This window comes from Mercenaria mercenaria, chromosome 1 (genome assembly GCF_021730395.1).
Source record: "Mercenaria mercenaria strain notata chromosome 1, MADL_Memer_1, whole genome shotgun sequence".
In the NCBI taxonomy this organism is placed as follows: domain Eukaryota; kingdom Metazoa; phylum Mollusca; class Bivalvia; order Venerida; family Veneridae; genus Mercenaria; species Mercenaria mercenaria.
Genome location: NC_069361.1, coordinates 106,209,779 through 106,235,989, shown reverse-complemented (window position 1 = coordinate 106,235,989; position 26,211 = coordinate 106,209,779). Strand labels below are relative to the sequence as shown.

The 26,211-nt window shown below is 34.8% G+C and overlaps 1 long non-coding RNA gene and 1 pseudogene across 1 annotated transcript; one reads left to right on the top strand and one right to left on the bottom strand.

Annotated features, from left to right (window-relative positions):
* Positions 1-570: 570 nt before the first annotated feature.
* LOC128547346 (uncharacterized) lies at positions 571-6,076 on the bottom strand. Its single transcript, XR_008366465.1, has 2 exons — positions 1,556-6,076; positions 571-737 (listed from the first exon to the last, which is right to left on the bottom strand). It is a non-coding gene; the product is annotated as an uncharacterized LOC128547346 (long non-coding RNA).
* An 85-nt stretch (positions 6,077-6,161) lies between these two features.
* LOC123524260 (uncharacterized) lies at positions 6,162-9,777 on the top strand (annotated as a pseudogene).
* Positions 9,778-26,211: the final 16,434 nt, after the last annotated feature.

The window sequence follows — 26,211 nt, the reverse complement described above, 5'->3', positions numbered from 1 at the left end:
AGTATCATTGACACCAAACTAAGAGCGTTCCAATACAAGTTCATAAAACACATCCTCCCTGCAAATGACTTCCTTCATAAATGCAAAATTGCGAATTCAAGTCTTTGTGGGCTGTGTAATATGCACATTGAAACACTCATTCACTTGTTCTGGGAATGCCCAGTAAGTCAAGCATTCTAGTCAGACGTCACGCGTTTCTTGCGTGACAGTAACATAAACATATAACTTGACTACAGAATAATAGCTTTTGGTCGAGTATGTAATGCGAAAACAAAAGAAATTGCAAATTTTATACTAATAATGGCCAAACATTTCTTATAGTAATGCAAACTGAACAAACACAATCCACATACTGCAAATTTCCTATCAGAAATTAAACAACTAAAACAAACTGGAAGTATCATAGCACAGACTAAAAATAAACTGGCTACGAATAACGCTAAATGGAGCGATATAAATATTTATGCAAGCTCCGTAGCAAGCTCCATATAACCAAGGTATATATCTTACACTCACTTTATGAGCTCTGTTTGATGATGTAGTAAATCAAATAAAAAACCAACACGTATCTTTGATTGAAATCTGTCATTTAATATCTAAATGACGAATTTGAAAACACAATTAACAATAAATGGTTCTGTTACAGCATCATACATAATATGTGATAGGTGACTAATTTTATCAAGAAAAGACAAATATTAACAGTTGATATGCATCATCAAAGGTGGGGATCTAACCTTTATGCCAATAAGCATTGAATGAGAGTCTTACATCTAGGAAAATACTGAAATACATATCCATTAATTAACAATGATCAGTATAATATTATGTTGAATGTCAGTCTTATAGTCAAAAAGTAATGGCACAATGACTAGCATAATAATAATAGCACGCTGAATGTCAGCCTTATAGTTAAAAGTAATGATATCAATATATATATTTACATGTGAAGTATCAATACAGCATTTATAAATGTATGTTGAATGTCATTCTAACAATTAAGAAGTGTGAGAAATATCTATTATAACAATGACTAGCATAAGTTGAACATCATTTTTACAATGACACTATAATGACATATCTATCAAGATAACAAAAATGACTGGCACATGTTGAACTATCTACAACTATACGTATACTGAGCATACCAGGGATGGGAGGGAGGGTTTGAAGTTCTTGATAACTTGCGCGTAAGCTTTTCGTGCTCCGCAATTGAATAATATTAAAACCCGTACCGTCCCGTACTTGCATAAATATATTTATTTTTCAATAAATCTGTATTTATGCAAGCTCCGTAGCAAGCTCCATATAACCAAGGTATATATCTTACACTCACTTTATGAGCTCTGTTTGATGATGTAGTAAATCAAATCAAAAACCAACACGTATCTTTGAAATCTGACATTTAATATCTAAATAACGAATTTGAAAATACAATTAACAATAAATGGTTCTGTTACAGCATCATAAATAATATGTGATAGGTGACTAATTTTATCAAGAAAAGACAAATATTAACAGTTGATATTAACATCATCAAAGGTGGGGATCTAACCTTTATGCCACATATTGCAAAAACATAATAAATGGATTTCGTTTATTAAGTTATTAGCAATAACCCCATCCGAAGAAAGTGAGTGTATCATTTATTTATCAACAGCTTACTCATGTGTTACACCTTCTAAAAAGCAGAAATTGTAGAAAATGGTATATGTAACATGACAAAATAGAGGTGAGCAACCCTTTGCACCATCACTCAAGCAAAATATCAACTTTATGTTCATGTAACATGATAACTTAAGTGCGAGAGACCCATGACCCCATCGCACCATTAGCAATAAGAATTATAAACATAAAAAAACTAAATATTTACTTGATAAAAATCATCCACCCCAAACAAAGGTGTATGATTTCTAAAATCCAATACTGATATTTGTCTTAAGAGGATAACAGAAGAATACTTGTTAAAGTGTTACACCCTCTAACATGCAGAAATTGTAGAAAATGGTACATGTATATTTGACATGACAAAATAGAGGTAAGCATCCCTTGGCACCATCACACAAGAAAAATATCAGTAACTCATAACAACATGCAAAATTGCCTACTAATAAACTTTATGTACATGTAACATGATAACTTAAGTGCGAGAGACCCATGACCCCATCGCACCATTAGCAATAAGAATTACAAACATAAGAAAACTAGATATTAACTTGATAAAAGTCATCCACCCCAAACAAAGGTGTATGATTTCTAAAATCCAATACTGATATTTGTTTTAAGAGGATAACTGAAGAATACTTGTTAACATGATAATCACAAGGTGAGAGACCCTTGACCCCATCACATTTGTGACCATGATGTACCTATATTGTTGGAGCTTTGACCCCATCTAATTGTTCTACCATAGAAATGCGAATATACATTTTATAAGCGTTTGAAAACCACCTGCCCAAAGGTCGATATTTTCTTCTGAAACTCCCCAGAAACCTCTCTGCGATGCCGCACCAATGCGGAAACTATGACCTTTGTAAAAGTCAGTACTATAACCTATCCGAGTGAGTGACATTTGAAGCTTGGTACAAAAGAAAGATCTTGTCACTGGATTATTATCAAAAACGAAAATAGTGGGCCAGGAGGGGCGTTACTTAATGTATAATACGAGTACAATGCATGCAATGGGCACATATTTAATTCATGGTGATAACATGATATATACAGTTTATGGGTCTTGCCTCGACTATATTTATAGCTTTTCAAAACCAAGTCGATTGAATGTTATATATACATGTTCTACTACTATAATATACGAGTCAGGAGAGGGAGAAGTAAATTCTCCAACTCGAAGGAAACATGAAATGTCAATAAATACATGACTGTTAGCAGTATACGTAGGAATTGCGAATTGCAAACGACGTCCATTGACCGTATTAAGTTATGCAATTGGCAAACGTGTGTCTGTTTTAGGAACTAAATTATGATAACCTTGCAATGCTTTTAAGATGCGTGTCTTAAAACAAAAAGTTATTTTTCAAACATTATAGAACTAATAGTCTGACAAGGCATATACTACTTAGGTCCTGAGTTGTTTGTTTATTTACCAAGCCTACAACTGAATTGAAATTATTTTAAATGCATTTTGGCCATCAATTTTGACAGAAGCGCACCAGGTCCAATAGTTTTCAGAAGATCTACTGTATCATCAATATTTTGATACTGAACAGAGCACAATTCAAATGGGATTCCAGCCTTAACAGATTGACCTTCTGGAAATGATAAATGATGTATTCCACGAAATTCACTGGGTTCCTGATTTGGTACTACACCCAGAGGTGAGGTCATAAAGTTGCTAAAAGGTGGTTCATTGAAAGGACCCTGAACACGACCCGCATCAATTTCAACAGTGATTTTGTGCCCTCTAAATTTTCAGTCTCAGATTTGAAACTCGCAGGAAATTTATTAGAATGAGTACCTGTAAAAGGTATTTTAAAGCCCTTTGTGAAACCATTCACCAAATATTCAGTTAATTTCAAGTCGTACCTTGGAGCCAGTATCGTAGGTTATCAGAATTAATTGGTGTAACAATATGAAAAGTAGCCTTATTTAAGACTGCAGGCACCATGCATAGGGTTTCGTTATCAGTTCTTTGACTTGAAATTTGATTGCACCTTTTTAAAACATACAATTCGTCCATGAGGACCGGGACACTTTTGACATCTGTGCTGAAAGGTGCACGATTTTCTGGCACAAGACCCGTTGTTGAAATCAAAACAAGGTTTGTTTTGATGTGATCTTGCGCCAAGAAAGGACTATTTTTGTTTTGGTTTAATTAACCCCATGGCCAGTGCCTGTGTGTACAACTGGGTATCGATTTCCCCATACGAAATCGAAGCCAATCTAGCTTCTTTTAAGAGACGAAATTGTCTATCGTAAATAATGGCAGCGGAATCCCCCGATTGCTTTGCAAGTTTATGAACTGTGTCGCAATGTTTCATTAAAGTAGCAGCAGATGTTGGGTGTCTGTCTGTGTAAACACTTGTAAAAATATGAAATGTATTAAACCCTTGATCTAGCGTTTTTATACTGGTCGACGATTTAAAACTTTTTTGAACGAGGGTTCCTCACTGCCATTTTCGACTAACTGATATTGATAATTACCTTTATCTTATAGGAATCTAACTCCACAAACTGATCTGATACAATCTTAGCTTTGATTTTTTCATCAATACCAAGAAAAAAGTGGACGCAAAAATGTGGCAGAATTTTGATTCATTTCTGAAGCTGCCAAAGTTGGTGTTGGAGCAGATGTTGAAGTGCTTTGTGTGGATTCCAAAGGTATCTGTTCTTTTCCGAAGTTTTGGTTCTGAGTATTGTCAGGCGGTAGTACCTTCAAGTCTTTTAAAACCTACAATATACCTTGTGTGACAGCAGGAACAACATTTGATATACTTGTGTTAGCTTCTGAAACCATCTCAATTTGGTTTGCTCTTCGTTTGGTTTTAGCAGCTTCCTCAGCTGCAGCAGCTTCGCTGTCTTGGTGGCACATGAAATAGAAAACCATATACCAGAGCATGTAAAGATCAACTTCCACGAGAAATACTGTATTTACAACAATTTCTTCTTGTAACATTTTAAGAGTATGACAGTCATCTTGTGTTTAACCATACAGTAAAAATAATTCATCGACTAAATAAAGTAGTCCATATGACTACATATAGTCCATTTGACAATACGAAGAAGTCCATCTGACTATACAAAGTAGTCCATCTGACTACACTGTAGTCCATTTGACTACATCAATACGGACAAAATATCTGAGTAACATAGACTTAGTAGCCCATTTGACTCCATGCAGCCCATGTGATTACATAAATGTAGACAGCTGTCAAAAACAATCATTTTTTGTATATTTGACAACTTGCGGTGTATTTGACTGCAGATTACTTGTCTGTAACCATTATTTATATAGTGGAACAGAATATAAACAAATACAGACAATATGTCTAGATTTTATAATTCTAGTAGTCCATTTAACTACATTTAAACTATATAAACAAATACAGACAATGTGTTTAGACTTTATAATTCTATTAATCCATTTAACTACATTTAGTCTTTTACCACAAACGGATAGAAAATTTGTGATATACAAGATCTGCCATGTTCATAAGCCTGCAGAAAGTCTTGTTTATCTAACTGAAATGGACCCAATATGGGTTTGGTTCTATCATATATCAGATATATATGACGGCTAATATACTTACTATGTCTATACTTACTGTTATATGATAATATAGATACAAATGTGCCACCAATTAGAATACAGTATCTTCCAGTACATGTGTGAATTACATATCTGCAATGCACTTCAAAATTATTCCTCTCACATTGCGGAAAAATTTCAAATCCTAGGTTGTTGAAAAGAACACCATCTATCTGTAAAATGTTAGCATTAGAATGTTTCATTTCTTTCAAATTCCAGTACGTTAAATATTCCATGTTCTTGCTTAAACACCCTGTTTGCTTCTCTCAGTAATAATTAAATCATTGTATATGTACACTGGGATGTGGCGGGTGTGTTGCCTCAGAATAAATTGGCAAATAAAGATATGTTTCGGATTGTAGCGACGTAAGAAAAGTTTAGCAATTGAAACAATTCGTGATGCTATGGTCTCTGCATTTATTGCAGTAGAGCCTGGTTAATCAATGTCGTTACCACCAATGAACATGACATCATAGTCAGGATGGTGCTTCACTAATCAATCTTGAAAGAACAGGACATGGTTCGAGTTTGTTAAACAACCGCCACTAATTCCACAGAACTTCACGTCAATTGCCGAATCAATATTAAACAGATCATATCTTTGCAGTTGATAAATATACGTCTCAAACTGAGCTCTATGAGAATCTCCCATGAACAGCAAATACATCTCTAGCACCAAGTGAACTATATTACTGGGTCGAAAATGACCGAGTACGAATAAAGAAAATTAAAACTATACAAATACGATTGTCCCGTGTTGTACACTACGGCGATATCTGCAGCATAACATTACATTGCGTTGGACATCAAATTGTAGTAAAACATCAGAACTGTACGTGCTAGAACCTCTTCTATTGACAGTTTTGAAGTTCTTGATAATTCGCCGATTTCATGTTTAGCGCCACCTGGCGGAATTCGAGCACTTGTGAATTCAAGATGGCGGCCTATGGGGTCATGTGAAAAAATAGCAAAATAAGTCTATATTAACGATCTACCGCATTCTTCTTCGAATATATCGATATTTCTGTATACATCAAGGTTATCTGCATTGAAATCCATCAGGTATGTACTAATTTAATCTGAAATGTGTAAAATTTTCCGTGAGTAAACATGCCGATATTGGTTACAACAGTGGGTGGGGTAAAATCAGATTTGTTGTACATCGGTTGATATTTTGTGAAAGATGCGCAATATCTTATGACTACATCATGACACATCGTGATTTTAATCAAATTTAACATTAAATGCCATTTAAAAGAAGTTTTAATGCCAATAATGGATGTCATCTTTGAAATCTATTATTATACTGGCTATGATTCAAGGAATCTAGCATCTGGGTATCATATGTATATATTTGGAAAATGCATAGCATTCAGAAACTGACAACACGTATGAGTTAAACAGTGCGAATGACCTGTGCAGAAAAATGTACGTTTAGATGTGGAACACAAACCTAGTGTCTCGGAACACCCACCCTGGAATATGATTCTTATGATGTACCAACCCAGTCCGTGTAAACACCCCGGTACACCATGGGATACATTGATTTCATGCTCGATATACTGTTGTAGTGGTTCTCGTATCGGGTGGCCTCGGTAGCTCAATTGGATTGAGCGTTGGCACGGTAAGGCAAAGGTCAAGGGTTCGAATCCCGGTCGAGGCTGCACATTTTTCCAGAGACTGTTACATTTGGGGGCTTGTCCGGGATCCTCAGCCTTGGAGCCCATGCGAGGCAAAGCAGTTTGGCTTGGGTGTGAATCTGAATTCGGTTAATAGTCTGCATCAGACATTGGCCCGGAGTGCCAATGTCTTGCAATAAGAGGGAAGGTGTGTAGCGGGTCTCGTATCGGGTGGCCTCAGTAGCTCAGTTGGTAGAGCGTCGAGTCTTGGTCGAGGCTACACATTTTTCCTGAGACTGTTACACTGTTTAAAAGGATAAAACTACAGTTAAACTAGTAAATAAATAGTTATCTATAGAAATTATTGTGTCCCGGGGTGTTTACCTTGACCCATACCAACCTAGTTACCATTTCCTTGAACAATTTTATCTATATATTTCTATAAATCTTTATTATATCTTCTACCCTGCAGGTCAGAAGATGTCAAAGAAGCGAAAACTTACAGATGGCGCTGCTAAGGATGTTCAACTGTACTGTGTTTGTCGCCAGCAAAATGACAAGAATGAAATGATGATTCAGTGTGATTTTTGTGATGGTTGGTTCCATCCTCGTTGTGTTGACGTTGATGAGGACGAGGCTGGTAATTTATCGTGTTGGAACTGTCCTGGTGTATAGACATTATGAACGAGAACCTTCTCTGTCAAGAAATGGTAAGAAAGAGCTAAAGAAGAAGATAAAATGTGTTATTTAATAGGGTGTAGCGATTAGGGCTAGGACGATTTCAAAATTTTGTGTTTTAGCGGAAATATTACTGTGGATCTATGTCCTGGTCTAAAAATATATAAAGTACGACTCGTGATGTTTACTGATTGAGAGCGATTAACGGTTTTGCAAAATTGAAACTGGTTTCACCAAGTAATCGAATTGGATCCGATTAACGAGTAATCGTCCCAGTCTTAGTAGCGATATTGAAATTTTCTGTATCACAAACATGATTATTTTAGTATGACGGTACAATTTATCATATCGTAGTCCTGTTTCCAGGTTCGAGTCCCGGTTTATGCTGCACATTTATGTGTTAACAGTCACTGAAAATTAGATTGCTAAGATTTCTCTTTTTATATGTTTGCTTCAGGTCTGCTAGCCTTTCAAGGAAGAATAGCACCAAAGAAGGGATGGGGACAAGACTTCATGGTTTCCGATATTGATGAGAAAGTTTTAGATGAGAAAGTCAAAACTAAACGTCATCGGATAGAAGGGTACAACCTTTTTCGAGAAGGCAAAGTCTCAAAGCTCAGCTGTGTGACATCCGAATCAGGGAAGTACATATACTTTAAGGCTGTTGCTGTACCTCAATGAAAGACAAAGACTATCATGTTCATATGTGCCTAAAAAATGGTGGGACTACAATGAAATGGGCAACTTGTACGTGTCCAGCTGGAAATGATGGTGAATGCAAGCACATTGTGGCTGTAGTGTATTTCATAATTGATCTTCACCGACAGGGAGTGGAAAAGATTCCAGATATCCAGACATGTACAGATAAGCTACAAATGTGGCATGTCCGTAAACCAATTTCAGACGAGCCCCTTTTATTCAGTGACATTAACTTTGTGAAACATGACCCATTCAAAGTCTCTAAGAAAGAATTGTGTTCAAGTGTTAAGTACCATAACCCTGTGCCGCATTTTGCAAAAGCAGTTACAAATACTCAGATTGAAAAACTAGTGAAATTGTATGATACCAGTGGCTTGAAATTACCTGTGATTGAGACAATTAGGAGCAATGAGTTTGAGCCGGTGCTGCCAAAAGTTCAGAGCAATGCCAGTGATTTGAATGACATGCTGTTCGAAAAATTGGAAGATACAGTATTTGAACCTGTTGCCCATGAGCTAACGGACTGTGAGAAAACTTTCTATAAAGGGCTTATTTCATGCGAGATCAAAAAGTCTAAAGTAATCGAAATACAAACAAGAATGCAGAGTAAGAATGCAAAGTGGTTTGCTGAAAGGGAGTATCGAATTACAGCTTCAACTTCCGGTACTTTCTGTCGCATGAAACCAACAACAGATGCCTTCAAGACATTCCAACAGAAGAGGCAACATTTTACGACACGGAGCGTAAAACATGGAATAATGTACGAGAATGTTGGCTTTGCAAAATATGCGCAGCAAAACAATGTAGTGGACAGTGCCGTGGGTCTAATTGTGAACCCCAAAATTCCGTATCTAGGAGCAAGTCCAGACCGACTTGTGCTCACCAATGAAAAGGACTTAAAACTCGTGGAGGTGAAATGCCCATTCAGCTTGTTTGACCGAAAAACTTCGATTCAGAAACAAATAAATAGCCCGTCCTTTTATTTAAAGAAGGAACATGGTGTGGTTAAGTTAAGTGAAAAGCATGATTACTACTTCCAAATTCAGGGACAGTTGAATATATGTGGAATTCAAACATGTGACCTAGTTGTGTTTGTCCCGCCAGATGACATCATGGTTGTGGCTGTAAATAGAGATCAGCATTTTTTCATTAATGTTATGTTGCCAAAACTGTCAGACACATGGTTCAGGAAGTTACTGCCCAATTTTGTTGCTTGAAATTATTTTGATCTGACACTGGTTGAAAGTAAACTCAAGTGTAACTTTGCTAAAAATTTCTAAGAAAATATGTGAGAATTTGAAACTGTTTAGAAGTCTGTATATGATATTTGTTTTCCATTTGAAACTTATTTAGAAATGACAATGTGCAATTTTTCTAATGTCAAAATGTGAGTGGTATTTAAACATTACTAGATACTGAAATAAGTAACTGCTCTTGATAGTTGAGACAAGTAGTACACATGTTGTTACTTCTGTATATTAAATATGGTGTAAATTAAAAGATGGATTACAGTTATTTGGATTTGCTTTATATGTAAAGATAAGTGTTTTGAGCTTCTTCATCAATATTCTGCTCCATTGAAATTGTTTACTGTTGGCCGGTTTATCCAAGTATTACCAAACATTTTCTTTTTATTTAACTAGCATTTTTAAGACGCTGACATCTTCCCCACAATTAACTTGTCAACTCCAAAATCATCTGAAAACTTCTCCACAAGTACCTGACAACTTTTCCACAAGTATCCGACATCTTCCCCACAATTAACTTGTCAACTCCAAAATAAGCTGACAACTTCTCCACAAATACTTGACAACTTCTCCACAAGTACCCGACATCTTCCCCACAATTAACTTGTCAACTCCAAAATCAGCTGACAACTTCTCCACAAGTACCCGACATCTTCCCCACAATTGTCAACTCCAAAATCAGCTGACAACTTCTCCACAAGTACCCGGCAATTTCTCAACATGAATTGAGTGTGAGGATAACTGCCATGTTGCATTTCTACCTTGAGGAAATTCTGTAACAGTAGTTTTCTAGTTCTTAAAACCTGTTATTAATGCCAGTCAGTTAACCTGACAATGATTCTACTTTTCACTGTATCATTACTGTATCGTGAAAAAGACCTTTGAATTTGATACAATTTGTGTATCGCGACATGTATCGTGATACAGTTAAATTTGATTGATAGTTACACCGTCATTTCCCTGACTCTTTTTTAAGTCCAGTTTGAGATAATTATGAAATTACCACCATTATAAACTGGAATAATGTAGGAGTATCCAGATTGGAAGTAACAGTAAAATGAAACAACGATTATATCGAGAAAAACAAGTTTATTTTGCTCACAAAATGAAGTTCAGATCACAACTGAGTTAAAATGGTTAGGGTAAACAAAAGTAGAATATCGGTAGCACTAAATATGGAGACACATTTTTTTTGTAGCAGCATTTATGATATAACATCGATTTATGAACCACTTATGATGATTAGTTGTTTTACTTCTAATGACAATTGCAAAATCAATTCAATGTACATTATTTACTGCGATCATAATTTAATCTTGATATGGGAGTATGCCTTTCAGAGCCTTTAACAAGTGCTTTCTGGTTTCCTTCAACAATTAACAGATGAACCAAAAAAGCTGTTCTATTCAAGTATAACAAATAAGAGGATAGACAGTGTTTGAGTTCACAACGGATAGTTTAGCAACTGATATTAATTACATATTGGAATCAAAAAATTAAAAGAAAATTGCTTTAGTATGTAATGTACTATAATATCCCTGACTATTACAAAAGGAAATACCACATTTCATGCAGTTATAGCTGACAATTATTTAACACTTGCTATGCATTATTTCTACACTGAACTTGTCCGCCTTCCATTTACTGTTAAAAGCGGGTGCTTACCAAAAAGAAACCGGCCGAATAGCAAACAGTGCAGATAGTGATCAGACTGCACAGAAAAAAAACTTAATTTTATCCCTAATGTTGACATTAATTCTGTTACAACAACTATTGCAAATTAAGTATCAAGTGGAGCAAAGTAATGTATGTCTAACCAAGTCTGATTTTTTTCACAGCAGATAATAATCAGACTGCACGGAAAAAAAACCTTAACTTAAAGTAAAACTTCTTTAGAAAAAATAAGCAAAAATTAGAGAAAGGGTGTAGGGATATATCAAATATAATGTATAATTGATCATTTTAAGTAAAACCTTAATTATTGGCACTGCCTCTGGGTATTTATTCATAAATTTGCCTGCTTTCTTGCTAGAAACACGTTTGTTTACATTACCCCACCCACTTTCTCAATACGGAGCATTACACCGGGAAGTTGCTCATTCGGGAAAAAAACATAATGTCAACTTAAATTTAATACAGAAATTAGCCTAAATATTTACCTTTGTCAAAGTTTGTGTCGTAGATAATAGCGAGAATACTCTAGGTGTCTGAAAACAATAGTTTAATAATCAAAGTAAACACTTTCAGGAAATGACCCCATAGGCCGCCATTTTGTTTTTCAAGCACCTGTTATCCGCCAGGTGGCGCTAAACTGGAAAGTCGCGAATTTGCGCGTAAGCTTTTCGTGCTCCGCAATTGAATAATATTAAAACCCGTACCGTCCCGTACTTGCATAAATATATTTATTTTTCAATAAATCTGTATTTAACAGAGAATATATACATACAAATACTCGTTTCGTAACACATTAACAACGCTCAAAGTGGAAATTCACATAAACGACACCACTCTTCTACTCTCCTTTCCTGATTCTTGTATTACTTTTTTCTCTACTCTATAAGCAATGCTGATTTCAATACTTTTCTGTCAAATAATAAGATTGGTAATCTCATTTTGTACAAAAGTGTAAAAATATGTAGAATATTGAAATTTAGAATATTGTGTATTGCTTTGTATATGTAAAAATTAAATAAAAAAAATCATCACATAAACATAAATAATACAAATATACAAAGCCACAATGGCGATAATAAAATATTCTTACTTTATTGAGAGAATGAAATGTAATTAATTACAAACAATTGCAGTTCTATGAGAAAATGCAAGGTTTTGGTATGTTTTTATTATAGGATTCAACAGATCTTTACATTTTAACGCTTGGTTTAACAAAATAGGATCGTGTAATGTATTTTTGTCTGATATCATAATAAGCCACTTTCAAACGTCCATGATAACACGACATCCAGGGGGCGAAGTTAGAATTCAGGAACTTCTGAGGTACAGCTTCTTAGAATCATATGCCTGTACACACATATTTTTCATCGGAATGTCACTTTGACTTTTAAAGATCCCATGGTGGTATCAACATGAGAGGAATAACGTTTATGGAACAAGATACCGTGATAATTTACGCAATATCTCCATAGGTAACCGTTTCATGTCATTCCTAATTGCAATTGAGATTTCTTAAAAGAAATTAAATGCGGAAAACACCTCCGGGAATTACAATATTTTTCTTTTTTGACGTAATACATTTCTGTATATTAGTTTAGTTTTAGGGCAGTGTTCTTGATTGATGCACGCAGAAATTTAATAATCGTTAATGACAGTAACTTCGATGAAACAGTCCTAAATTAGTTCAATTACGCTGGAAAGTGTCATCTTTAGGCTAAATTTACATGTTCAGATAACTGCGCTGAACCTGTAATAGTTTCCTATGTCATAGATATATTTACTACAATTGACATTGGCTTCAGAAAAATGTAAGCGTGGGTAGCATAACTATTAAAATTTATTTCGGAGAATTATATAAGTTGTAACTTAACATTTAACATTTTACCTCGTTGCTTCTGCAGTAGGTCGAGTTTACTAAGAGCACATGTAGAGTGAGTGTAAATTGTTTTGTTTGGTTAAACGTCAAACCGCATAATTATAGGTCGTTTAGCGACTTTCCAGCTATAAATGGTGGAGGAAGACCCTAGGTGCCCCTCCAAGCATTATTTTACGCATGAGAAGGCACCATGGTAGAACTAACAACCTTCAGCAAGTCAGATGGATGGCTTCCTAATATGCAATAATTCTACACCTTAAGCTTTCGAACCAACAGCCGTCAGGCAAAGTGATTCAAAGTCAGCGACCTTAACCACACGGCCACGGACACCCCTTAAGTTTATTTGTACTTAGACTTTAATTTCTTGTATTTTCTGGTCCTTTGGGATCAAGTTATACATACAAAAGTACGCTTAAGGCGGTTTTATTTCATTACCTCTTTCTAACAAACTCAATCATACCTGTTATTATTTTGTTTTGTGGCGGTCCATGCTTCGAGAGGATCTTTTTATAGGTGTTATTAACTGTCATAACGGCAGTCTTTAAATGCCATGTGGAGGATGTAAAAAGTCTCCTCGTTCTTGTGGGTTTATATGTTTACAAAAGTTAAACCGAGTCTGCTATTATTTTGCTTGTTTGCGTTCTATGCTTCCGATTGTTTTGAAAAGCAATGCTTCTATTCTATTTGCTAAGCTACATTTTGATTTTATTACAAAAAGAAACAGTTGTGTGCATAATTTTAAACCAAACTGAAAATATGGACCTTCTGTCACCCTTTGTCCAGCCGGAGGCCGGTATTGATTTCACCTTCAATTCCTGTAATATCTGGGATGAAGGTCATTTAACAGCTGATTAAAACTGTACATTTTGATTGGTGGATAAAAAATGCCACAGGTTTTCGAATGGAATAGATAATATTTTCTTAAAGGGTGTGCAGGTGCTCTAAGTTGTATTGTTAGACATTATAATCCGTTGCAAGACTCCTGTGGAAATAGCTTACGCCATAAACCTGAATCCCCACGGTAGTGAAACTGCGGCAGAGTTCGACTACAAACCTGCCAACTCTGCCACACGGATACGGAGTGATCTCCCGTAAACGATTTACAGTCAATTATATCATATTATTACAGCGAATAATAAGTCACGAATCTTTTGATTTTCTGTTGTAAAAAAGGCTTTTTCTCATGAGGTATATAATATGTTTATTAGTAAGTTTTTTTGTCGTATTGGTTTACTTATTCATCTAAACTAAATTCCCTTGCCAAAACAAAGTCTGGTAACGGTAACCTCAACATACTATTAGCTAATAAGAAATGACAATGATTGCTACATGTGGCGGGAAGTGCTTAAAAGCACATCTGGTAGTTTTTTTTCCGGCCAATTTCTTTTTTTTCCGGAAAATGCCATTTTTTTCTGATGGCATGCCATGTTTTTCGTATTCTAGCAATTTTACCTGAAATTCTAACCAAATCTTTTTTAAAAATGAGCATTGTAGCGTTTTATTTCCTTTTGCATTAAAAAAGATTGCAAAGTTTTGGATCTAGGAACTTATTTTGGACAAAATCTGGCTATACATTTCTTAAAAAATATATATTTTTATATGCATCACTGGTAATTTAAATAAAACTAAAGATTGGAATAAAAGCAATTTCAACTTATTGTTTTAACCTCTTCATCAAATAAGTTTTAGTGTTTAGGTAAATTCTTTTATAGAAGGTCAAAACAAACTATTAGAATGAGATTAAAGTATTAAGACATTGTAACATATTTTGATAGTTACGCGTTTGTAAAAAATGAGCATAAAAAATTAAAAACGAAATCCGTGACCTATATGTTTACTTTTAATTTATTCGTCAAAGTCACCAAATGAGCAAAATTTCAGAAAATAAATCTATTAGAAAGAATGTGTCAGATGTGTCCTTCCTTTAAATTCCTAATAACACAACTTGCTTTTGTTCTGTTGTAATGTTTTCTTGTTTTGCATAAATATAGAAAGTCAAGTAACATTAATTTAATGCATACGCAATTTCCAAGTATATCTCATTGCGGATATAAGTGCGCTCAGAAGATACAACCATATAGTTTTTGTAAAAAATATACTGTTTTCCTCAACAGTGTTTTGCACAACATTTTACGGCTACTAGCGTAATACGCTTTGACCCGACAGGGCTAGAAGAGGCAATGATGAGACGAATTCATTATGTCCTTTTATATTGTCCGTCTTTCCAACCGTCTGTTAGTCCGTCTGTCAGACAAAAAAGACGGATCCTTTCATAAATTTCAAACGTTCAAGAGCTGTTTTCACGATTCCAGGTAGACAGAGTGCGATAAGGAATAATTCGGGTTTAATGTAAGCAGTCATTGTAGAGGGTAACCCAAAAAGATAGGTCTGAAATTATCTTATAACCGGGCAAGCATCTCGAAACAAGAATATTTTTTAAATTTTGTCCGTACAAGTAAACAGTTAGATATATAAGGCCTGATAAATAAGCACATTACGTCACATGTTTTGTACCTAGAGTTACCTTTCACCCTATCACGAAATCATTTTTTTTTTGTTTAACAAAAAGTCACTGGTACTTATATAATACTCTTACTCGCAGCAATGTTTCAGAACGAAACACATTATAAACTTTGATTAAGTACAGTAATGCACTTTACTTAACGTGCATTATCATTTCCGGGGTAAATGATATGAATATAATATTGTAATGCACTTGGATTGCTCTGTTCCTCAATACGAATTTCACAGCGTTTCTTTTCGGCTTCTCAGTGGGAGTTACTTATTTAAGCAGAAATTGAAAGATTCAGAATGACATTTTGTACAGGAAAAACACGATCAGTATAATTCCATTACGCTTGAACGTGTCACTTTGAAAATCGTTGTCAAGTTTGAATTTTCAAGGAAGTACAGTTCCTTTAGTTTGTAACATTTTACAGAAACATTGGCGAAAAAGTAATAATGTTAGTCTATACTATTTTATTTTAGGTCGATTGTGAAGCAAGTTCTACAACTTGTATTAACCACTCTCGGCACCTCATTCCGCCATGAGGGTATGAGAAAAGAGAAGCCAGTGTCCCTTTTAATGCTGAGCGCCAAGCAAGCGGAGAAAAAAAAAGTAAATTTCACAGAACATCCATAACAAAATGAATATATATCTATATATAAAGAAAAAAATAAACAAGATTACATAAGTTACTTAATATTTGCCTACCGGTTTCGTTTATTACTCATCAGGGCAAATAATACAATATGGCGTCATAAAATGTGTAATTGCTATTGGCTTCTCTTCTCTCATACCCTCATGGCGATGGATTCCATCAGGAATCTTATTAAGTTACTTAAAATATCACTTTAGAAACATAATAAATGGGAATTATTCCCTACGGAATTCCATTAGGGCCATCGCCTTTGAATGTGTTGATATGAAACGCGATACTCGATAGTACGATGATGAAAACGCGAAATCACGAAACTACGAAAATGCGACAACACGATGATGATAACGCGATACCACGATAACGAAAACGCGATAATACGATAGTACGATGGTGATAATGCGAAAAACTATCGCATTTTCACCATCGTACTGTCGCATTATCACCATCGTACTGTCGCGTTTACACCATCGTGTTATCGCGTTATCATCACCGTACTATCGCCTTCCGGTGCCCATACGCAAAGATGAATTTCCCCACCAGTGTTTTGGTTTCTATTTAACTTTTCATTTAAGCACTGTTAAAATTCAGAATGAATTCTATTGCTTGTTCACGGGTTGTATAACGTTTTTCAGCTAAAACCAGATATGTGATTTGGCGAAAATTCTGCAGGTCAGTCGCTTTGAGTTTTTTTATATAAGATAAATAACAAGAGAAGGGAATATCATATTGTACCATGATTAGAGTGTGTTTTTTTTACATACAACTATTTGCTGTCTTGTATGATTATCATTCCATTACCGTTTTTACCAGATAATTTATATATTGCATTGTAATATGAATCCAGTTGAAACAGAATACCATTTGTTATTAGTATGCACGTTTTACAATGACTTAAAAAAGCATGTTAACCTAGAAATTATTGTAGTGGGCATAATTTCAACAAATCAATAATGCAATCTACACAGAGATATGTAATTGTTTATTTAGCAAAGTTTGTATGCAAGGCGACACAACAAAGAAATGAAATTAGTAAATTTTGATTATGTATGTCAAATTGATACCATAGGGTAATACAGGTATGAAAATTGTTTATACCATACTTTTCTGTTATTGTAGTATTTTAAATAAATGTGTAAACCGCCACAAATCTATTTGAGGTGGACTTTTATATGGTTTTGCCAACAAAATATTCAGTTTGACTTGTTGCGCAACAGACGTCTAAGTGTCGAACAATATAAAAAGTGCGACCTGATTTCAGTCTTTGTCTTCAGGTTTACACCACCCACTAGATTTAATTATGTTTATATGATCATGTACAGACTTTGTTTGGGGGAGGAAGACGCCAGTGCCCCTACGAGTATGATTTCAGACGTAGACGGGCACTAGGTACAACCACCAACTTTCAGTAACTCAGCTGGATGGAATCCTCGCATAAAATAATTGTACATTATAAGCGAATCTTTGAACCAACAGGAGCGAGGACCAATTGGTGACAGTCAGCGACTTAAACACACGGCCCAGAGGCCCCAACGAATTAAAAGCGGAAAACAGTTCTTACTGTGAGAGTCTAAGGGTTTATGACAGGCAGTTAATTTGGGACTAGACTGGATTTTTGGACCCATAATCGTGGTTCGTTTGCTGCTCTGTCTCCTGCAAAGACATTGAGTATATGTATACGGTTCGGATATTGTTTATTGTTTATTTGTATTACATATGAGTAGTATTGTGCGTAGTAAAGCGGTTTATGCGTACGTTTTGGCCTCAAATTATTTTAAACGGTTCAACTTGCATTCCGACAGAATTCGTTCACGAGTTCTATTTAAAATAACTCAAAGTTGTGTCTGTTCAGGTTTTATCTTTATCGTCAGAAATATTAATTTTACCTATTATCTAATGTTCTTTTAAAATATTTGTGTTCAATTATGAAAGACTGTCTTGAACTACGCCATTTTATTTGTATACTTTTGTGAATGACGAGCAATCTTGTGGGAAGGGCCAATTTTGATATTAATGTAGCAATGATGTTTATATGAAATTAAAAGTTTTAGTTTTCCTTCTTGACAATGCATATACATATTTAAGAAATACTTTATAGCAAAAGAGTATCACTATTTATGCACGATGGGCGGTTATACTTCGGGCTCAATAATTTCACGAGGGCGTAGCCCTCGTGAATTTATTTGTACGACGTATTACCGCCCGAGTGTATAAATAGTGTTAAAACACGATTTTGCTTTAAATCATTCCGATTCCAATATACCCTAAATCTAAAACAGTAGATAAAATATAGTAGCGCTCTTTCTTGGTCGCAACAAAAACATTGACGTCACCTCAAGTTAACGTGACGTCATTCTAGCGTAAGGGTGTTTTAACAGAGAAAAGTATATTAGAATAACTTATAAACAATATTGAAAAAATAGGAAAAACCCAGATCAATGCAAACTGTGTACACATATCACATATTAATGAAAAAATGAATGAATCGAATAACTAAACCATAAGTGATCAAACATAATAGCATACATGATGAAGGAAACGTCTGGTCACGGCTTTGTGTAACTATAATTGCAAAACCACCACTTTGGAGTTACAGTCCTTAAAACCTTAAAACTTTATATCCATGGTTTTAAGCTAATGCATATTTGGGATTATTCTGCTTCGTACTTAAATATGTTAACATGATAGATAGTGTTGTTATATTTTCTGGTCCTTTGGGATCATGGAGTCCGTTCAATATATGTTTAACAGTGTTCTGCTTAAGCCGGTGTTAGGGGGATTGAGAGGTGTTGCACATTTCATTACCTCTCATGAACAGATTCGATCAAACCGAATCTGCTCTTGGTTGCATTCTATGCTTGGTTGCATTCTATGCTTCTAAAGAATATTTTTATAGATTTTATTAATTGTAAAAGGAACTGAGCAGCCTCATTTAACCTAACTTATAAGCAATCAATAAAAGTATGTGCGCATGATCCCATATTCCACAAACTTGAAATTAACCCCACATGTATCGCCAATCAGGTTACTACTTGTTTTGTTATTTGATGAACTGAATGCGTCCATTTTTCCTTAACTCGACCAGTGCGCCTTTACCTCACATACAGGCTTGTGTATAGAATGGGCTATATTTGTATTATTCGTTAATCAAAGGAATTTTATGTCTCCATTCTTCCTCATATTCCTACCTTAGGATTGTTTCATGCTGTTCTGTTACTTTTCGCATTTCTAATGCGTGGTTCATTATTTATGCCAACCTTTATGTATAGACACTTTGATATTATTGAAGTTGTTTCCGTCATAATCTTTAATTTATTATTTAATGTCACCTTCGCAAGGCACTGGCATTTTCAGCAGGCAGTACATGGAGTTTAGTTCTGTCTTTTCGAATATTATTTTGCAATAAAAAATACGAACAGAGAAATTTGGAGGCCCGACTCATACGCGCACAATTATACGGCTAGGACTGAGAAACTGAAAGTCGTGCCATTGTGCGCAATTTTTCTAAACGTATAAATAAAATTTTATCATTTTTGGTGCAGTATAGCATAATTTGCACAGTTCAGTTATTCTACTGCCATTCACTGACTTTTAACTTGACATTTATTGTATTCCAGTACTATTTTTCCTACATCTTACAGATAAGTCATTGTCATGATACGAGATCATAAATATGTTATATGTGTACGAATATAATGATAAACCTTAACACAAAATATTATCTTTTTAATCTAATTTACCGAATAACAAGTCATGAATCTTTTCATTTGAATGACGTGATAACGGCGATATTTCCCTTGAGAGAAGTATATTATATGATTATTATGAAGGGTTTTGGCATAATTATCTGAGTAATCACATAAACTATATTCTCTAGGCAAAACAAAGTCTTGTTAAGATAACAGAAGACAATTAGCTAATAAGAAATGACAAGGATAACTTTATTGTTGGGAAGGGCATTCGCTTAGAATTCCAGATAAGCTATGGGGTGTGAGGGGTGTTGCACATATCATTTCCTCTCATGAGCAGACTCAATCAAACTGAGACTGTTATTATTTTGCTTGTTTGCTCTCTATGTTTATGACCTGACTATGATTTATTAGGCTTGAAAACATATGAGCCGTGCCATGAGAAAACCAACATAGTGGGTTTGCGACCAGCATGGATCCAGACCAGCCTGCGCATCCGCGCAGTATGGCCAGGATCCATGCTTTTCGCTAACAGTTTCTCTAATTGCGATAGGCTTTGAAAGCGAACAGCATGGATCCTGACCAGACTGCGCGGATGCGCAGGCTGGTCTGGATCCATGCTGGTCGCAAACCTACTATGTTGGTTTTCTCATGGCACGGCTCATATATTGATCTAATAGTGTCACAATCTGCTGCTCGATGCTTTTGTTTTGTTCTAATTTGATATTCTGATCTTGAAGACAAATTTAACTTTTATGCATACGCTATTTCTCACATTCCTATACTAATTTGTGTCAAAATATGTATGCATCTAGAAATAGCGCTTTCAAAGTTGATCAACTAGTTTGCTTAATAACATGTTTAAAACAAAATTTCACATTTCACAACTGTCTTGGTTTATTTACACATATACTGAGTTGATAATTCGCTTTGCAGAATAAGTTGCCATCATTTTCGCCCGAACTGAACTCTTCCGCAAGTAAGATTATTATTTCCGATCCTGGCGTGTATAAACAAAGGAGCGTAACGACCTACCATGCGAGAAGAAACAGTTCTATCATATTTGATCTTAATTTATTAGAATCGAAAAATATAGCTACGCCTTCGTGACATTATTACGCCCCATCGTGTATAAATAGTGTTAAAATACGGTTTGCTGTAAATCATTTCTTAAAAAATGATACAGACCTCTGTACTATGGTTTCGCCTTTGAAACGTTAATACATTATTTCTGCATGCGGATTTAAATTTCCCGTACCTTTAATCTAAATTAGCCGAAATGTGTATTTTAACGACTCAAGGAATCACATTTACAGCGACTGGCAATATTTAAAGCAATTGTAGTCTCGCTAAAGTCTGCAAAATAACCTAATAAAGCCTGTTATTGCACATTCAACACTTATGCATCGATAAAAGATTTCCATTATTTACATTAAATTCACAAAAGTGCTAAAATCAGATTATGATAAGAGCTATAGAGTAATTTTCTTTATTTATGATCATGCATAAATATTGTTAACATTGTCTCTGATGAATCAGGCTGTACAAATTCCAGGACGGAGATCTTTACATGATATAAAGATCTAAAAGTATCGTAACATTAACCTACTTATTTTAATTATACGTTCCAAAGGTTCTCGGCTTTCTTCCTTTTAAGTCATTTAATGTGTTACTAAACTCACAGAGTTTAATATTTAATGGTAAAATTATTGAACACGTGATTTTATACCTAGATATAAAAAGGCTTTTTCTTTGATTATAGACGAAGGCGAAACAGCAAATATAGGAAAGAAGGAACACTAAAGTTTCTAAGTCTGGTGTTAAGATATTGTTTGCACATGGATTATATTTATATCGTCATAGTGGAGGGAAGCCAGTATATGGCAATGCCAAACTCTTTCATGTTATTTATTCTCAAATTAATAATTATTGATGGAACTGAATGCCCTATAGTAAGCCAAAAAAAAAAATAATTATTCAAAATATAAAACAGAAATACTTTTAAAAAGTTTGGTGGATAAACTCCTGGTAGATTAATCAACCACATTTCTTATGCTTAGACAGATTGCTGAACGTTTTAATATTGTTAATGCATGTGACCCAGGGAAGAGTGTGAAGGCAGATAAAGATTTAATTGCCATAGCAAATGTTCATGTTAATGTAAAAATTCCAACATTTTTGAAAACGAAAACGAATGACAGGAAATGACAGGAAGAATAGTTCTAAAGGAAACATTTCATTTTGAAAGAATAACCGGATTGGAGAATTTTAAGTTATCCCGAAGCAGCCAAACAACATATGTCAGTTTTAACAAGACAATAAACAAGTTTGATTTTCCAGTTCGAAAACTTTGTTTTGTCTTATTTCTTGAATTACATTTGCTCCTTGCTTTCAATTCAAATAAATACATGTACATAAATGTGGTCAGGCTTTAGTATAAATGTGCCCGGATATGAAATTACGTTTTCTCACTTATTCACTCCCTTGTGATATCCAATATTTTTTATCATTTCACTCATTGGCATTTAAAAAGACAGTTTTATGTCAATTGTCTTTGAAGTTCATAAGTTAAGAAAAACAGAGGAAACTGCTTTCCAAGTAGATAGTATGCTTAGATACATAATTAGATACGCTTATCATTATATACGTTAGTATAAAAATATTTGATATAGAGCGGGTCGGGTATTCCCGAATATGAGACAGTTTACGAACAATTATTGCAATCGCTTGTTTATTGCAAAATAGTATCTGAGGTCATCAAACCAACCTAACAGTATTTCTCTTAGCTATAATTTGTTTCCGTGGGGACTACTAGTTGATACTTACAAAAAAGACCTTTACCATAACTTCCCTATTTTTGAGGTAAGAAAATTACGGAGGTCTCAATTTAATACAATTTATGGCTAAGATTTCAAAGTCTTATTGTTACTGTATACAATACATGTACATAAAGACGTTCTAGATCAAGTGGTCATTGATAATACATCCATGTCCTTTTTTCTCTCCTTTTTAAAGATTGACTGTTGGCTGCTGTTGCAGCTGCATTGAAGAACTGTTATGCAAGAGATGAAGACAAACGTAGTCCCATAAAACCAATTATTTCTAGGTTTAACACTTGACATTTTAAGCAAATACTCAGAGGATATTAAAGTTTTGTTCATGAATATAGCGTTTATTATCATCGAATTGTATGAAATAAAATATTCAACCGTAGCCTAGAGTGAAATATGATTTGTTTCATACCATGAGATGAAAATAAAAACTATATTCCACACAAAAATTTGAATTTTCTATTTATTTTATACGCAAATGGTTGAACAGGTCATCTGTTAACATTTGGAACTAGCCACACTAACAACAATACCTTTTCCGTGCAGCTGAAATCAAACAAGTAATGTTTGTAAAACATGTATGTCCCCCATGATGGGCTGTCCCATTTTCAGTCCCGTGATTTTGAACTTTGCTCTATTAACCCCGTTTTCATGGTTCAGGCCTCTGTGACCTTGACCTTTGACTTACTGACCCCATAAACTTTAAGAATAATCTACTTCATAAAACCAATCAAACAACTAAGTTTGAAGGTCCGGGTCGAGTGATTCTCAAATTATGGAGCGGAAACGTTTTACAAGTTTCGAGCTCCAGTGACATTGAATTTTAACCTACTAAATCCAAAAGCAATAGGGTCATCTACTTTATAAGCTCAATTATCCTGCTAATTTTGAAGGTTCTGGATGAAGTGGTCCTCAAGTTATATGGCGGAAACCGTTTCCAAGGTTAATGGCTCTGTGTCCTTGACCTTTGACTTACTGACCAAAGAATTACAGAAGTTATCCACTTTATTTCAAGTAGAATTTTTGAAGGTTCAGGGTCTAGTTGTTCCAAAGTTATCAGGCCACTGTGAACTTAAGCTTTGACCAACTGACCCCAGAACAAATAAGGTCATCTACCTTATAAGCCGAATCATGCTGTCAAAGTTGAAGGTTCTGGGTAAAGAAGTTACCAAGTTTTAGGGCTGAAACTTTTTCAAGGTTCATTTTAACCTTGACCTTTGACCTACTGAATCTACTTCATAAGCCCAATAAAAGTACACAGATTGGAGGTTCTGGATCTAATGGTTCTCAAATTATTGAGCGGAAACGTTTTTCAAGGTTCGGGCCTCTGTAAACTTGATCTTTGATCTACTGACCCCAAAGGGCCATCTACTTTATAACCTCAAGCAAATACCAAATTTAAAGGTTCTAGAGCAAATGGTTCTCAAGCTATAGGGCGGAAACCGTTTTCAAAATTCGAGCCCCTGTGACCTTGGCCTTTGACCTACTGATCCCAAAACATTAGAAGTCATCTACCAACCAAATCAATCAACTAAGTTTGAAAGTCCTGGATTATGTGCATCTCCAGTTATTGTGAAGAAACCGTTCAGTCTACCGACGGACGGAGCGACGGACGGACCGATGAGACCGACAGGTGCAAAGCAGAATACCATCACTTTTCGATGGGGAGTATGATTGTATTTTCAAAATAACTGAAAAGTGTTACCATTACAGCATGAACGAAGATATAAAGTACAAATCGCAGTTCTCGATAGTTTCGACATATTTTTGTCATCTAAAATCGAAAGTGAATATAAAGTATATAGTCAAAACGTCAGTTGTCAAAACCAGTGAACAGAAATATAGTACAGTATACTTCGAAGAAAAACAAAAATAAAATACACCCCGCCTCCACCCCCTAACCCTATCCCCTCCCCACAAAAATAAAATCTTCTTACATCTAGTTAAGATATACTGGTGGAGGCTGACCTGTCCGATAGACCTAAAACATAAAACAGAGGAATATCATAAAATCTGTAAAAAGATCATTTGAAAGCATAGAATGCAACCAATAATAATAATAGCAGACTCGGTTTGATTGAGTTTTTTAACACATTTCTAAATAATTTTCAAATAATCAGCACATTAAAACAATTAATAATCCTTGTGAAGCTCGAAGGCTTGTGGCTAGGTGGAGTACCGAGAACTCGGGATGTAATTATGCAACCACACCTAAAACAGTAAAGAAATAAAAAGGAAAACCAAGCTTGCATCTTACAGTTAAAGACGGGCGGGACTGTCTAATTCAAATATTATCCAATCGCCTTTAAACAAAAATCAAAACTCATATTTTTTAAGTAAGCGCGTCCATTTCTGTTGATATCCAAAAAGAACTCTCAGAGCGAATTATACAATAAGTATTTTTATTTATTTTGTTTACAGATATTATTTAGCATTATTTGAAGTATTGAAAAGGTTATTATCAGCAGACAATCAGGTTAAAAGAAATGACAATGATGGTCACAATTGATTGGAAGGGCTTAATGTAATGGTGTCCATAACAGTTCGGCACATTTGCTTTTGTACTGTAGTGTTTTTTTCGGCGACGCCGTCTAAATTCGTTTTCGTTACCTATACCACGTGACTTCAATTTGCAAATCAAACTACTTGATAACGCATTATTGATAATTTATCAAAATGGAAGATTTGTGCAACACTCTGACTGATTGGACGAGAGTGTCAATTTCTTTCACTCTGTTGATTGTGCTACGCTGAGTGAAATGTAGACAAAGCGTTTATCCTAAACGGCGCTGTTCACAGCTTTAAAGCTAACTTTGGCTCAGTATATTTAGCAAGAATATTGATATATCTCAAAATGATAAGTAAGTTTAATAAATATGATAAAAAACCTGTTCAAATACCAACATATATCAAATTAAAGAAAGAGCTAAATACGGTCTGCGTATCACATGAATAAGGTTGTGATAAGAGTCTTTTATGTAGAGAAGTGCGTTTAAAAGATTTTCCTTGTTACAATTGTCGTCTGTATATGAAAAGGTTTCTTGCTTTTGTGACTTATTCGGATTGCATATTAAAATGAGTACTTTTTTGCTTTGATATATTTGTTATAAACTATTTAACTGATTTATTATATATGAATATTTTTCTTTAGTATGATATGCAAATGTTGAACTCAGTTGAAATCTGTTTCATTATATATATGCTATATAATGACTGAATCTCATTACACTGAAATGAAGGTACGCTGCATACAATTTATCTATGTGATATGACTACGATCAAACTTTGCTTATGAAACAGAAATATTGAAATAATTACAATTGTATGTTTTGCTTGGCCTTCTCTTTTTATAGGTGTGACGTCATTGTCCAAAGATCCATGAATAGCGAATATGCATTTGTTAAAGCGGGATCAGTTGGCCTATTTTAGAAATAAATAAAAACAATAAATAAAAAAATCCTTTAATTAATTTTT